Genomic DNA, 17,537 nt, shown 5'->3' with positions numbered 1-17,537 from the left:
GAGCTCCGTGCTAGAGTTCTGCTCCCGCGATTTATTCGGAAATTTATTCCCGCGCCGCAGAAATCTGGCGCGGGGACAGCCGCGGGAATAAATTTCCGAATTAATCGCGGGAGCGGTCGGTAACGGGTTTAATTTGGGACGGGAGCGGGCTGTCTAGCAATATCACGGATATTGCTATGCGAATTAGAAAGAGAGAGTCTGCGTGGTGCTTGTGTGTGTGTTAGTGCGCACGCGCGCGTATGAGAGAGAGCGAGCGAGAGAGAGAGAGAGAGAGAGAGAGAGAGAGAGAGAGAGAGAGAGAGAGAGAGAGAGAGAGAGCGAACGAACGAACGAGCTTTGTGCTGTGTGTGTGTGTGTGTGTGTGTGTGTTTATACTGACAGCTTCTCTGTCTGGACTGTATACTGGGTGATTTTTTGGCGGCGGGCAGAAAACGGAGCGGGTTCTCAGGCTAAAACCTGGCGGGTGCGGGCGGAAGCGGGAGCGTTGTCATCCGGAGGTGTGTGTGTGTTTTTGTGTGTGTGTGGTATGGCGAGTACACGACTGTCTCCTTCGTTCGGTTATCCGTGGCACTATCCACTCGCCATAGTGTGGCAGCTAAACTCCACGTCTACACTATCGAGCGTGTATGAACTGTGATTACTTTTTAAATTGCTGATTAGCTATTGGCCATTTCCCTCTCTGACTGAAGGCAGTCGACCAATCGCGACAGACTGTCATCGGTCCAATCAGCGCAGATTAGCTCCGCGCTAAGGAGGGGTTTGGGAACAAATGAATCACTGGACGATTCATACAGGAGTCGCTGGGATAATTAGGTAAAAATAAATGCAGATTATAAGACCAGGAAAGTGTTTTTTGACCTTGCATGCATATTAGACTGTTGTTGGAGACCCTTACAACCAGGATATGACCCTATTTCATGTATAATATGGGCTCTTTAACTCCAAAACGTCTACAATGGCCACAACTCGATATAATCCTTCTGGCAGCTGCATTACCCTTAATGATCCAATATCTTTTCCTCAGCTCTGAAAGCATATAATTTCTTCCACTGTGACCTAACTGTTGGTGTATATGACGCAAGATGAGCGTGGCAATATGCTGATCCTTAGCCAGAATGATCGGATGCTTTCTTTCTTCCGGCATAGCAGAATTTCTCAATCGTCCTCCTACTCTCAAAATACCGTCTTGATAGACGGGATCCAATTTATACAGCTTGCTGTCTCGGCTTATTTTTGAAACAGGTGAAACTGACAGAGCATCGATTTCCTTTTTAAACTGTTGCCTTTGACTGAATGCAACAATAGCTACTTCAGCTTCATTCACATCCTGCAAACTTAAATTTGGTGTAACCACAGAACCAGTTAGTTTTCGAAGTTCTTTCTCCGTCTTTTTAGAAGTTACTCCAGAAGAGTCTAAAGAGGCTTGAATTTCCTTTCTCTTTTGACTTCGTTGTTTCAGAACTGTCTTTAATTTCAAGAGCCAAGCAACAGCAACCTTCAACTTTGTCCAGTCTGAGAAATGAGTAATCAGCCTATGAGTAGCATTTGACTGTTCACTTACAAGAGTGCTATTTACACATATGTTCCTCTTGACTTCAGGATCATCTGCTTTAAGAGCAGAATCAAATATTTGTGCTGGCCATTCTTCCACTGGTTTCCACAGATAACTTGGTCCATTGATCCATTCTCTGTTTGTTAACAGCTGATCTGCTTTCAGACCTCTGGAGCAACAGTCTGCTGGATTTTGAGTCGTAGGTATGTATCGCCACTGTAATGGTGTTGTAATTTCTCTTATTGCAGAGATCCTGTTGGCGACAAAGGTAAGAAAACGTTTGTCCTCATTTTTTATGTATTTCAACACGGACGTACTATCTGTCCAGAATACTGAATCAACCAATGGAAACTGCATCTCTGCCCTTAACATTTTGTCCACTCGAGCAGCAAGCACAGCAGCTGTCAATTCAAGACGTGGAATAGTTACTGATTTCAAAGGTGCTACTCTAGCTTTACTGAGTAGGAATGTTACGTGAACATCATGTTTTGTCTCCATCCTAAGGTACGTCACAGTGCCATATCCAAGTGTACTTGCGTCAGCAAAATGATGCAACTGAACGTTGGTAAGTTCATCCATTCCTGCTGGTTTTAGGCATCTGTCCATCTTGAAATCTGCCATCTTCTCAAGCTCTTTTAACCATAAAGACCACTGCCTTTGGAGATTTGAGGGTAGCAGATCATCCCATCCACATCTTATCCTACATAACTCTTGCAGGAGAATTTTTGCTGTAAGAGTGAATGGAGCCAAAAATCCTAAAGGATCATAGACAGAGCATACCTTTGACAGGACACCCCGCCTGGTGCAAGGATGATCTTTGCTAGTTATTTTAAAATTGAAAGATATGGCCAATTTTCCAAATCCTTTTGAGTGACAATGTTGTCTCTGGATACAGGCATTCTTTCTTGAGTGAAGACTTCTGGAAGACTATAAAAGGTGTCATCAAGAAGGTTAGACACTTCCAATCCAGTCAAAACAGTGCTATTAACAGCCCTTTGATTGCCCATTGTTTTCAAAACAATATTAGTTTCCTTTCCCTTTAATTTCAAACTATGCATTAAGCGTTCTGAACAAAATGTGGCAGAACTGCCAGGATCCAAAAATGCATAGGTTTGAATTACCGTTTGTCCCTTGCTGGATTTGACTTGAACTGGTACAATTGATAATGCACAGTCTCCATCGTCACCGGCCCCTGTTTGCCCACATGTTGTAAGGGCAACATGTGCACTACTTAAAGATGAATGACTTTGTTCTTGAGTGCACACTCTTTCCTTTTGTTGGATATGCAAAATGCTGGGATGCTTTTGACCACACACTGTACAAGTCAAGCGCTTATCACATCTTTTACTTATGTGTCCAAAAGAAAGACAGCCAAAACAAACACCTTTTTCCTTTAGAAAGTTCAATTTGTCTTTATGCAGCTTGTTTTGCATTTGTGTACACTGCTCCAATAAGTGATCACGTTTGCAGCACAAACATACAACTGGGGCCTTTGATCTTAAATCAGTCTCACAGCATTGAATTGATTTATTGTTGGTGACAACCGTTGTTGCAAAGCTGTTTCTAACTTTAGTCTTAGGTTGGAATTTCTGTTGCAGAGGCTGGGTACTCTGGATATCACCAAACAAGGGATCTGATGACATTTTGACTTGACGTTCAACAAATATCACAATATCTTTAAACCGTGCTCTCTGCTTGCGTCTTTCCATTAACTCACATGCAACAGTTCTCCAATTTTCCCTTAATTTGTAAGGCAACTTCATGATGATGGTTTTCAAATTGCTTGGCATCTCTAGCTCTTCCATATAGTCAATTTCTTCCATTACATTACAGCATCCACGCAAAAAGAGAGCATAACTCTGCAATGAATTTACATCCTCAGATTTTATTGAAGGCCATGCCAAAACCTTTTCTACATATGCAGAAGCTATTTTGAATTCATTGCCGTAATGTTCCTTTAACAATGCTTTAGCTTGCACATACCCTCTTTGTGCATCCATATGCTGACAACTGCGCACAATCTCCCTTGGCTGACCTTGTGTATATTGTTCCAGAAAGTATAAACAATCTCTACTATTTTTGGTTTTGTCTTCTATTCCATGCTCAAATGCTCTCATAAAAGTTTTATATTGCAGAGGATTGCCATCAAACACAGGAATATCTCTTTGAGGCAGTGTGCTGGATTGTTGTTGTTGTACAAGCAGGGTGGTAATCTCATTTTGTTTTTGCAAGATATTACAAAGGTTCGAAGTTATTATTCCATCACTGTTCTGCATTACACTTGAGGATTGCATTTGTGACGTGAAATGAGGATCAATTTGTGGCACACTGTGAATTTGCTGAATCACGTTCCTTGAGCTTTCTTGCAGGGGGACTTCTATTGGCACATATGCCTCTGCATGAGGGTTGAGAGTAAGTTCCTTTATCACAATATGCATTCATATCATCAGTGCAGGTTTTGAGAGACTGATTATTTAAAACAGCAATTTTTGCAGTAGCGGCTGCAATCTCTGCATCAATATCCAGCTGTTCTTGTCTATGTCTCAGCTTTTCTTGTTGTACCTCCAAAGTATGCTTTTCCTTTAAAGCAGCTGCACGCGCCATTAATGCAGCTTTCTCTGCCTCTGCCATGATTCGTGCTGAAGCAGCAGAAGATCTCCCACTACGTACACTGCTTGAACTTTTCTTACTGGACGATTTACTGGATTTACATGAGGATATGTTGGAAATGCTATCATCTGGATTAACATCCTCTTGACATACCCTTGCATCAACACCAGAACATGAAACTTGACTTTCAGCGCTCAACCATTTCTCAACATCATCTACAAACTCATCGCAAATCAACATCTTTCCATTGAACCATGTTTGTTGTTTTTCCTTTTCTTCACTGGGCAAAAGAACCATCACCGAATTGTGCATTTCCTTTGTTTCGTCTCTCAATTTGATGAATTTCTCTAAGGAACACTGCACCTCCTTTTCATATTCTCGGTTGGACATAAAATCCTTTATAATAGCCATTAAGTTCTTTGCCTTGCTTAGTTTACACTTTCGTGTCTTTTGCAGAGTTTCCAATTTTTCCAATAAAGCCTTAGGAGTAAGCTTAATGAGCCGCTTTTCCCTCACATGCTCTGTTTCAAACTTCTCAAATGGCACAATATTCTCTGTCTGTTCACAGGTAGCCGCACCATCATCATCACAATTCATTAAACTCATATTCACAGCTGAAATCGTTTGCCTCCTAAGCAACTTTAAAACTTAAGCAACCAATGCATTGGATTTACGCTATTGTGTGCACACAAAGTCATTCATTAAGTAGCGCTACACATACCTTTGTTTCATTCATTCAGTTCATCACGGCTGCTCCTCAAGAAAGTCCAAAAATGATGCATGATGATCCACAAAGAAGCCATTTTTTGACAAATGTAGTGACACAAATGACCATTTTGTCACTTGAGGTGTTGTAGGGTTGTTTCTGACGCGTGAGAGCTCAACAAACGAATCATCCTCCAAATACTGCTTATCAGATTTATTTTTTGCACAGACAGTTCTTATGGTTCAATTTCCACTCACAGTCTGATATATAAATGCTCATAAAATCACATTGAATGCCTCAATAAAGCTCTTTCAAACACGGTCAAAAAATGTTGTGCTTCCCTCTAATTACACACCTGTTGTTCTAAGTCTTTGTCTACCTATATACTCCTCCAAACCCCCACTCCACCCAGTGGTCAAAAACAGCATTACAAAACATAATGGCTCTTACAAAGACAAAGGAAGTCCCAGCATTTCATCACATCCAGGACAACAGAGAGGCCTGAAACTGAAAGATATATATTGGATTTATAAAAAGTTTTAATTAATTTAGCTTTGCCTAAATTAAACTAAAATAAGGAGACTCACCAGTCGCCATAAAGCAAACTTTCGTGATGGCCAATCGCTTGATCCTGTATCACTTGAGTTTGGATAAATGGTTGTATAAATGGTATGGTACTAAAAAAATGATGCATAAATACTGAGAACAGCACCACTGTTTATATCAAAATTTCAGCTCTAAACAAGTTAGAAAGCAACTAAGTAACTTACCAGTTCTCCACATAAAATTAAAAGCATGAGTGATTTACTGAATCACTGACACCTCTGGCTAAATGACAAGCAACACCACAAAAGAGAAAGAGCTTTAAAACTATTGGTTAATTTACGATTTGTTAGAACTAACGTTAAAGATTGTGATGTGTTTGTGAATGAAACCAGAGTATGAATGTGAAAACAGGTAACGCGCTAATAACAGCATTTAACATGAAGAATCAGGTAGCTGAGTTAATGTTTTTAATTTGACAAAGTCTGCCAAAATTACCTTTACTGTGTTCAGCGGTCAACATTAACTTACCTCCAAGCTATTATCTTCTGTATAATGTAATTAATATCTTAATCTGTGTCGCATAACGTCCAGTAACTAACGATACATAAACATAATGTGAAAAGCGCCAGAGAACAAGCGAAATTCACCACGTTTTCAAGCATCAAAATCTGTACTGTCGTTTCAGTAAAGCTATTAAAAGTGATTATTTTGCTGTTTGTCGTGTTAGGCGACACGTTAAACTGTAAATACAGAATCATGTCAAGATTTTTAAGTTAATAGTCAAGTTACCTCAAACTGCTTCAGGGAGTTTTGTGCAACAGAACATTTATTTTTAAAATTACTTACAAAAATACAAAACTGTTAACTAGTGACACTTTACGTTACACGGCCATAATTGAGAAATAAATGTCGATTTAGTAAGAGTTTACGTTATCTCTTGCTCCCATAAGTTCTTCCCTGTCCTCTTGTTTGGTTAAAAACGACGCCGCTGCGCATGCGCACTTGCGCAGATCTCCAACAGTCAGCCTCGAATGCGTTTATTAATATTTTTAAAGGAAAAATAAACATCACATCAAGATGACACAAAAAATCATTATTACATGTGGCTTTTGTTCATCGTTGTTGTTATTATTAATATAGTGTATTAATTTTAACAAAATTAACATTTTGGATTAATAACGCATTATTAAAAGTTGAAGTATGATTATTAAATGCTGTACAAGTGTTGTTTATTATTAGTTAATGTTAATAAATATACTAAGGTTATATAATTATAGCTGTCTTCAAAAGATCAGATAGACATTGTCACTTTTCTGCCTTACAAAAGCAAAAGACCTTAACTCACTAGAGTGTTGAATTGAGAAAAATGACTTCAAAGATTTTTTTGTTGCCCATACAAATTAGTAAAAGACAGGACATTGGAAAATGTTTAAGTAATGACATTTATCTACATGAAAAAACCCTTAAGCTCAAACTTGACCTTTAACCCCTATTTTGAAGTTGCTGTCCTCTGCCTTTTAAAAGGAACTTTGATTGTATCCATAAATGTATACATGTATATATCTATGGATTGTATCAAAGAGCATAGATCCTGGAAATTGTGTTGTTCCCACAATTTCTCACCACATAAATGCATCTTATGGAACAACTCTGATATTAGAATTAGAAATAAATGTATTTTTCTATCCACGTGATTTAACAAAAATATAATTGGTATTCTCTCAATTTTTGATAAGTCTGACAACTTCTTGTCTTATGAACAATTTATGTCCAATGATAATTTTCCATTACCTTTTAAAGAATGTAATGCTGTGCAAAAAGCAATTTCTTTAGCCCTAATTCAACTTATAAAATCTCATTTAATGTTTAATGAAAATGTTATTAAAGAACCAGAGCTGATCTTAAATGGAATTAGTATATTTGACAAAAAATGTAATAATAAATATATTTAACAAATCTTTCAAATTAAAAAGTATAATGTTCCTAAGAGCAAATTTTACTGCATCCTTCATTGACCTAATAGACTGGAAAAAAGCCTGGCTATTACCTCATAAGTGCTGCATTCCCAATAAAACAAAAGAGGGTCATTTTAAAATTCTTTATAAAATATATCCAGTGAATAGTACTTTGGCAAAGTTTTTGGAAATTGATATAGTTCAAGCACAGTTTGTAAAAGTGAAGACGAAACGCTGATTGACATATTTTTTCATTGTGAAAACACAAAAAGCTTTTGTTATAGCTTATATCTCCATATGGTTAAATACATTGCTTCTTCCAGACACTTACAACTTCAAGATATTATTTGTTACTATAAAGGTAAAACTGATATATCAGAGAACTACATTATTAACTTTTTTATTTTGTATGCAAAATACTTTATTCACAAACAAAAATTCTCCAATTCGCAGCCTTCTTTTTCACATTTTTTAATTGAAATTGATGTTTTTATTAAATCTCTTAGACTAATTATTAACAAGAAAAGTGATAGATTCTTGGATTATTAAGATAAATATTTTGGAAATATCACGGATACGCAAGTCCTTGCTTCCTCTTGCTGTATCTGTGTTATGTATGTATCTTTGTTTAATTGTTTTATTTTTTTATTATTTTTCTCTCTCTTTGGTTTCTCTTTTAATTAATTTTTTTATATGTTTATATTATTTATCCTGATCTGTTATTATCATTGTTTTGTGTAAAATTGGATTTTGTATGTTTGTTATTGAAGTCAATAAAAAATAATTATAATAAATAAATAAATGAATAATAATAATAAATAAATGAATAAATAAATAAATAAATAGATAGATAGATAGATAGATAGATAGATAGATAGATAGATAGATAGATAGATAGATAGATAGATAGATAGATAGATAGATAGATAGATAGATAGATAGATAGATAGATAGATAGATAGATAGATAGATAGATAGATAAATTAATTAATTAATAATAATAAATAAGTAAATAAATAAATCAAAGAGCATAGATCCACCAAGAGGTGACACTCTGTTGCTAGGTCGGCCATTTGGAAAATAAAATTCCAATAGAACAACAGCACGGATGACTTGTTAGACAGAATGAATCAAAATATTGAGTTAAATATGAGTTAATATATGATATATTCATACACCCCCATTGAAAGCAACATTTGAAACAATATCTCAATAAAAAGAAAAACAATTTCCAAAATGCAGACAAGACTACGTTTAAAGGGACTTTAATTGTAAGCAAAAAGTGAGCAGTCGTGCCAAGGCAAAAAGCAGTAACGTCCACATGACCAATATTACAGCCATACTTATTGCTATCCTGTGCTTTGGCTGCATTTGCAAATAACTTCCAAAATATAATACATAATATATAATTAGTTAGTGTAGTTTGAAATTAATTGTTTACAGTATTGGAATATTTGAGTTTGTGCATTGTAATACTTGCACTGCATTGTTAAACTACATTTGCATTGATTTAGACTTAATTTTTAACTAAGTCATGACCTAGTTATCTGTATATCAGCAGTTACCAGACTGTATATCAGCGGTTCCTAAACTTTTTCAGAGTTGGATACTTCTTCCTTTTGCATTCTCTCTTGTACTTCTACTGCAGTCACTTTTCCCATTAGGTGCAATATTTGCAATTTAGATTTTTTGAAAATCCATTGAATTATTTACCTTTATGGATTTTTTTAAATAAATAATTTCTCAAATAAAAATATTAATAAGAAAAATATGCAAGTCTAGTAAAATTAGGTTTTCCATGTAACAACTAAAACCGCCAATAGGTGGCAGTAAGACACTGTCTTAAGACATTTGTTCAGTAACAAAGCAACGGTTGTGTTTATGAATAGGTCAATGAATCGACTCTCTCACGATTCAAAAACGATTTAGAAACGACTAGACCGATGATGTGAACGCCAGCAGGTTGAAATGATGATCATAATTGTGGATTAAACATCTCTGTCCACATTAATTGCAGTGGATTTTATTGGGTAACAAGAAAAGGTAGGAAATGGTTTTAACTGCAAACTGTTCTGATTCATGCTGAATGCTAACACTGTCAGGGCATTCAGTCAACTAACTTTGTGCTAATAGTCAATATACTGTAGTCCCCGACTGCACTGAGTGAAAAATACAAATTATGAGGCAAAGTGGATTCAGTGGACAAAATAATTTAAGGCCATACTGCAAAAATGAGTACACCCTATGGTTTTAACAAAACGTTACTACAGATAAACCTCAACCACATTAGTGAGTTTAAAAAAGAGTTTTTAGAGCAAAATAATTGTTTTGATTAAAATAAATTGTTTTCTTAAACGGTTAAAAACTTGCCTATTATTTATAAATTTATCATGTGAATACAAAAAGAAGACTCGAAAAAATGCATGACAAATTTGAATATGCTGAGCGATTTTATTGAAGCTCTCCATCAACACCCCCCCCTCCACACACACACACACACACGCGCGCGCACACGAAAAAAGCCACTAAAATGATTGACTATTACTTTGTATTGAATTTTTAATGAAGTTTTAAACGGGACAATCACGTTGCAGCTTGGTTTTATTGGAATTTAGAATGTCACGTTTCATCAAGTTCTAAAGATGACGTTTTGCTGAACAGGCGCCATTACTCACAATCCACTGTAGTGTGAAGATATACGAAGACTTTCTTCGTCTTTACTGACAGTTATTTGTTCGTAGATTTGTGCTTTTTAAATTGGTAACTATTTACTCTTTAAAATGTTTACATTACTCGGAGTAATTGCTTTAGTCCTGCGGGGAAGGACAGAAAACAAACCCCACTCAGATCGAGAAGAACCCGTGGAGAAAAACTCTCCACCCACGATGACCAGTGATGGTAAACCACATACCGATGCTATAAGAACACCAAAGTCTGCATATAGGGCCCTACACTCGCTATCGTGGAAGTTTTTTATTATTAATTTTAAAACTTTATTTGTTAAGTTTTGTTAATCAGTTTTATAAAGTCTGTAACACACAGTCAATGTGTATCTAAAGTCGATTTAGTATATTTCTTCAGTTATTCTCCATATTTCCAAACTAGCACGTCAAGTTTCTGGACAAACTTTAAACATTTAAATCAAGTTTGCCTGTATACAAGGTTTTTTGTTTTTAGCTCTGGACAGTTTTCATCACAACTCATGTGCAGGAGATCTTTTGGTTTTATGCCTCATATATATGAAATGAATGAGCAGTATCTAATTTAATCAGCTTCAATCTGTATAGTAGTAAAGAGGCTGAATAAGCTGCTTTGAGAATTTCAATTCTGATTTAATAAATATACCAAAGTGAAAATCTGTAATGCAGTACAGTATAATAGATATTGTATTACAAAATTCAGAAATGAACTCAACATCCTACAGTTTACTACATACAGTAGCATACAAGTTCATACTGTCATGCATTTACACAAAACTGAAATTCATTCCTTTAAGCTGAATTTAAGGTGATGTTTTATTTATGATGAAATGACATGGCAACTTAATTATTTACTAATAAGAGCTGTCAAAACACAAGAAGCATGACAAACACATCCATGCATGTTGAATCCACAAAACTAAACCTCACATAGTCACTTCATAATTGTTATCATTCAATAATAAGGTTAAATGATATTTCATTTATAAAAGTTAAATAAAACAATCCTTAGTTATTACATATTTTTCTCTTTTTAGGTCGAGATATTGATGATAGGACTGAATACCTGTTATCGGAGGAACTAAGCACCAGTGGTTGTCCAGTCCGTGTTGACGACCACAGTGATGTCCTCCAATCTCCCAGCACTGAACTGACCCTCCAAACTCCAGACCATGCTGCAGCTCAAAGTGTTGACGACGTCCCTACAGCCTGTGCCACGTCCGACTGTAGTGAGGATGATGTCCTTCAAGCTGCAGTGCCTTTGCTAGCTGACTTGTGTGCACGTGTTCTTCAGGACACTGAGCCACAGTCATGCCAGCAGCAGGATAGGGAGAAAACTGTGACTGGTCAGTTTGTTCACTTCCACATTGAGTAATTCAATGAACATGCACAGATTAGACGGCAGTTTAACAGCAGTGTAATAATAAGTTTATGAGAAAAATGGCAAAACCTAAAAGTGCTTCTCTGTTTTGTCAATTGTGAATAATAACAGATTAAAACATTTGAATAAATGCCTGCCTGATTAAAATAATTAAAGAACTGGAAACACTTTACTTTAATGTTTGATTAGTTCATGTTATTTAATGTATTTGCTAACTAGAATTAAGAATGAAAATATCATGAACAGCATTTGCTGTGAACAATGACAAATACTTACATTTCTTACCCATATTCAAAAAAGAGCAAGACAAACAGTTAGAAAAGACAATCAGCTAAAAATGATTGTACAAAATTAAGGAGCACTCTGAATATTTATTGATTTCCTTCATTGACAGAGATGTGTTTGTCAGTGCAATGTTTCAGTATTCAGAACACGACTGAGCATTTACATCCAGCAGTGTCACTTTTTCAGTGTATGTTTGTTTGACTGGGTTTTACATTTATAATGGTGGGCTGCGAGACCCCAAGTAGTCACTTCAAAATGTACAGCTTGCAATAATATGGCAAATTAATCTTACAATTATCAAATGTGAATAAAACAATCCTTAGTTATTACATATTATTTCTCTTTTTAGGTCGAGAAATTGATGATTGGACTCAATACCTGTCATCGGAGGAACCAAGCACCAGTGGCTGTCCAGTCCATGTTGACGACCACAGTGTTGTCCTCTATTCTCCCGACTGTAGTGAGGATGATGTCCTTCAAGTTGCAGTGCCTTTGCTAGCTAACTTGTGTGCACGTGTTCTTCGGGACACTGAGCCACAGTCATGCCAGCTACAGAATTTGGAGAAAACAGTGATCGGTCAGTTTGCTAATTCACCATTAAGTAATTCAATGAACATGCACAGATTAGACGGCAATTTAATATTAGTGTATCAATAAATGGTTTGATTCATTTACGTTTCAGTTAGGGAGAAATGTTTAAAATAGCTTCTTTTTTATGATTATTATTTTATTTAAGAAAATTAAACATTTAAAACTGATTTAATAAATGCCTGCTTAGTTTCAAAATTGGGAACACTTCACAATAATGTTCCAATAGTCCATGTTAGTTAATGTATTTATGAAATAAGAATTAAAAATACTTGCACAGCATCAACATTTACTGATGTATTATTAAAATCTAAGGTTATTTATTTAAAGAGATAGTCCACCAAAATTATAATCTTCTATCATTTATTCACTCTTGACTTGTTCCAAACCATGTTTTGCTGTTTTGTTGAACAGAAAAGAAGATATATTGAAGAATGTTGAAAGCCTGTAACCATTGACATCCATAGTAGAAAAAAAATACTATTAAAGTCAATGGTTACAGGTTTCAACATTCTCTGAAGCATCTTCTTTTCTGTTAAAAAATCAAACAATAAAAAACTCTGAATTGTTTGGAATAAATCAAGGGTCAGTAAATGATGATGGAATTTACGACTGTATTTTCTGTACTACTGTACTACTATAGTTAAAGTATTATTATTAGCCCCTCTGAATTATTAACCCCTCTGATTATTTGTTTTCCCAATTTCTGCTTAACAAAGAGCAGATTTTTTTCAACACATTTTTAAACATAAAAGTTTTAATAACTAATTTCTAATAACTGATTTATTTTATCTTTGCCATGATGACAGTAAATAATATTTGACTAGATATTTTTCTAAGACACTTCTATACAGCTTAAAGTTACATTTGAAGGCTTAACTAGGTTAATTAGGTTAACTAGGCAGGTAAGTTAGGGTAATTAACAAAGTTATTGTATAACGATGGTTTGTTCTGTAAACTATGGAAAAAAACTAAGTAGCTTAAAAGGGCTAATAATTTTGTCCCTAAAATGGTGTTCAAAAAATTAAAAACTGCTTTTATTCTAGCTAAAATAAAACAAATAAGACTTTCTCTAGAAGAAAAAATATTATCAGACATACTGTGAAAATTTCCTTGCTCTGTTAAACATAATTTGGGAAATATTTAAAAAAGAAAAAAAATCAAAGGGGGGCTAATAATTCTGACTTCAGAATTCTGACATTTTGGGGCTACAACACCCCAAATAGTCACTTCAAAATGTACAGCACACTTTAACATGGCTAATTAACATTTCATTAAAAAAAGTTAAATAAAACAATCCTTAGTTATTACATATTTTTCTCTTTTTAGGTCGAGATATTGATGATAGGACTGAATACCTGTTATCGGAGGAACTAAGCACCAGTGGTTGTCCAGTCCGTGTTGACGACCACAGTGATGTCCTCCAATCTCCCAGCACTGAACTGACCCTCCAAACTCCAGACCATGCTGCAGCTCAAAGTGTTGACGACGTCCCTACAGCCTGTGCCACGTCCGACTGTAGTGAGGATGATGTCCTTCAAGCTGCAGTGCCATCAGTTCCTCAGGAGAAGGAGAAAACAATTTTCGGTAAGTTTGCTACCTTGACACTCATTCAGTAATTCAGTGAACATTTACGGGTTTACTTCAGTTTAGTTGGGTGTAAGGATAAATAGTTCTGTTCAATTTTATTACAGTTTGAAATAAAAAAAAACAAGCAAAACTTAAAAAATGCTTGTGATTTTTGTTTACCGTTTATTACTATTAAAAAAGTAAAAGTTAGAGGACTAATAACGTGACAAAAGGTGAATTCTACATAAATCAATATACAAATAAATGAGAATATATATTAGGATTTTTCAGTCATTAAAAAAATGGACAAAAATTATTAAACCTTTGCTGCATGAATAAAAATAAAACTAAAAACTCTGCCAAATGTTATCTGACAGAAGAAAACACCAGTAACATTTACGTTTCTAATAAAACATTTTTCACCTGTATTCAGAAAATGCTGAATTCTGGAACACTGTGAATATTTGTGAAGTTGTTGTACTCACTCTTGTTCATTCATGCACACAGATGTGTTTGTCAGTGCAGTGTTGCAGCAGAGCACTACTGAGCATTTACATCCAGCAGTGTCACTTTTCCCCTCAAATGTCTTTTTGTCCATATTTTGTACACACTGACTGAACTTAAAGTCCTGTACCGAAATGGTTTGGTGCGAATAGTTAGACCCCTACAGTTTAGTGGGCTGTGCTTCAGACTGACTTCAATATACAGATTGTTTAAATGTTGTTGATAACTAATATTCAGCTAATTTGTCTTTAGAAAATAAAAAGTAGCTCTTAATTGGATTTAGTAGTAGTAAGTGCTGTCACATTTTATTCCCTCATCTCTGATTTCTCTTTAACAGTCATCAATTCACGCCAATATGAAGTTGGTGATGAGCTCGGTGAAGGAGGTTTTGGAACCGTCTATGCAGCGACTCGTTTGGATGATGGACTTCAGGTATGGATCTGAACAGCAATATTAATCTAGCCAATCATTTTTGTCCTGTTATTCTGGTCTCACCATTGCCTTTGCTCATAATTCTAACACATCCACTCTTTTGTTTTGTTGATCAGGTTGCAGTGAAATACTGCTCGATGTTTGACACAACGTTCATCCGCATTGTAAGAAAACTATGCTCTCTGTTTCTCCTCTGTTCCACAATTTTACATTTCAAACACGTCATGCTAACATTAAAGGATGAGTTCACCCATAAATAAAGTTATGTTATTAATTACTTTCCCTCATGTCATTCCAACCCCCCGAGACCTTTATTCATCTTCAGAACACAAGTTTAAATATTTTTGATTAAATCCTAGAGATCAACTCTACATACAAAGCTTCAAGAACACTTTTAAGACTAAAAAACAAAGGTTTTGGTTCCTTTTCTGGACTTTGAGCATCTCATTGCTATTGATGAAGGATGAGGGATTTGTGTTGCTAAGATGAAAGAAGCTCTCAGAGTATTGAAACAACATGACGGTTTTTAATAACTTAATTGGGTGAATTAATTCTTTAATCACAGACTGCAAATGATATTTTAGTAGACAATCATCTGTTTTTAATTCTTTTACCACTGATTCATAATAAAAACCTTCTTTCTTCTAGGATGGTTTTGCTCAACCACTTCCAATAGAAATTGTTCTTCAAACCCTTGTGAATCAAGGCCCAAGGGTTCCTGAAATTATTGAGCTTCTGGACTGGAAGGTGGAACGTGACTTCTACTGCATGGTCCTGGAACGGCCCATACCCTGTCAGCCCTTGAACAATTTCATAGAAAGCTATGTTGGGTCCATTGATGAAGATGACATACGGTTCATCATGAAACAGGTCGTATTCGCAGCTCAAACTTGCTGCCAAAGAAAAGTGTTACACCGAGATATCAAGCTGGAGAACCTTCTGATCAACCCGGACACCCTTGAGGTCAAATTGATTGACTTCGGGTGCGGGGATATCCTCGAAGATGAGGCTTACACAGACTATTCTGGTATCTATAATCCCTTTAAACTGTGGTCATGACTTGAGCTCTCATGAAGTAATTCACTGTTGTGAATCAAGAGAATTCTTGCTTAGTAATGAATATTCAATTAAACATGCCTTGTTAACTGAAACAAAATCTCTTTCCTCCAGGCACAGCGGAGTATCGTCCTCCTGAGTTTCTGGAGACTGGCAAATACCACGGAGAACCAGCGACAGTGTGGTCTCTCGGAATAGTCTTGTTTGTAATGCTTTTCTGGAAGTTTCCAACAAGACGAGAACTGAATACGATCATGAATAAAGACATAGAAGGCCTGTCAGAAGGTGAGATCTTCCTTTCAGCACAGAACAGTTGTAATTTAAATTACTAAAAAATAAATTTCAAGTTGATCATGTCTCTCTCTTCTTTCTGCACAGAATGCTGCGATTTTATGCGCTGTTGTCTCAAGATAGACCCCAGAGAGCGGATTAAACTGGAGCGACTCAACCGCCACAGCTGGATTAAGGTAAATACATGTTAATGAGTTTAATATTTTTGATTTGATAAGTTAGTAGACAATACGCATTAGATTTACAGTTTTATGTAAAGCTGTATAGTCAGTCCTAATACACTATTTTATATTCATTCTTCATGTTCTTTAATGTCCACTTTCTTTACTTTAGGCATGTTGCCTATATTTGTTTTATGCAGGTTGTGTGATGACACTAAATATGATTTCTGTTTCTGTTTCAGACCAACGAAGAGAAGAAGAGCAGCGAAATAATGGGTCAGTTTGGTAGTTAACCCAGCACACGCATGCACACACACACTTTTATGGCAATGTCTTTATTAATGTCAATATTTAATCAGCACTCAAATGTTTTATGTGTTTTGTTTAATAATAGATGATAAATAGCACAACGGTTTTTCCACATTCAACAAGATTTCATTGTTCATTTGTTTATGTGTGTGCGTTGAATATGTATATTTTACATGAAGCATAACTATTTCTATAACTACTACAGTTCATTTAAACTGTCCTGTTTTGTGTTAATTTAAGTACAAATACTGAGTGCGTATATGAATCAGACAATAGTCTTGGATTAAATAAACTCTCTACTGATTGACATTTTATATCAACATCTTTGATTTTTCTTTTGACAGTCATCAACTCATCCTCTTATGAACTTGGTGTTCTGCTGGGTAAAGGAGGCTTTGGACTTGTTCAAGCTGCAACCCGACTAGAGGATGGCCTTCAGGTATCATCAATTTTCATCAATTATTATCTTTATCACCGCTTTATATCAGAGTATCAGAGAAAAAATAATAGATAGATATGTGATTCTTATTTTTGGGATAAATTAAACTGCTACTTTGTTAAACTGTTCAGTGTTAATGACTGAAAATCAGCCTGATCTCAAGAGAAACTGAACTATTTTAGCTTTTGTCATTTAGTGGCTAATTGGTATGAATTTATGAGTTCATTCGTATGAAAAATGATTTTTAAAATGATGCGTGGCACCAAACTCCAGCCCTAAACCCAAATGTCAAACTGGATAAGCAAATCACAAGAATGAGATTGTACAAATTCAGACGAATCAGCCACTAAATCAAAAAGTGACAAATTGCCATGAGATAGCATTGGACAAATGTGAACTCTGAACACAATAATTGTGTATAATTCTATAACACATGCTTTCTTTGTTCTGTTGA

The 17,537-nt window shown here is 35.5% G+C and overlaps 1 protein-coding gene and 1 long non-coding RNA gene across 2 annotated transcripts in view; one reads left to right on the top strand and one right to left on the bottom strand.

Annotated features, from left to right (window-relative positions):
* csrnp1a (cysteine-serine-rich nuclear protein 1a) overlaps positions 1 to 17,537 on the bottom strand; it is an 811,199-nt gene that overhangs the window by 495,372 nt on the left and 298,290 nt on the right. The gene's annotated exons all lie outside the window — the stretch shown is intronic.
* si:dkey-58b18.7 lies at positions 15,607 to 16,628 on the top strand. Its single transcript, NR_200088.1, is given in 4 exon segments — positions 15,607 to 15,854; positions 15,998 to 16,168; positions 16,262 to 16,350; positions 16,578 to 16,628. It is a non-coding gene; the product is annotated as a si:dkey-58b18.7 (long non-coding RNA).

Source organism: Danio rerio, chromosome 2 (assembly GCF_052040795.2).
Source record: "Danio rerio strain M-AB ecotype USA chromosome 2, GRCz13ab, whole genome shotgun sequence".
Taxonomy (NCBI): domain Eukaryota; kingdom Metazoa; phylum Chordata; class Actinopteri; order Cypriniformes; family Danionidae; genus Danio; species Danio rerio.
The sequence above is the reverse complement of the archived record's forward strand: the minus strand, read 5'-3'. Positions and strand labels throughout refer to the sequence as shown.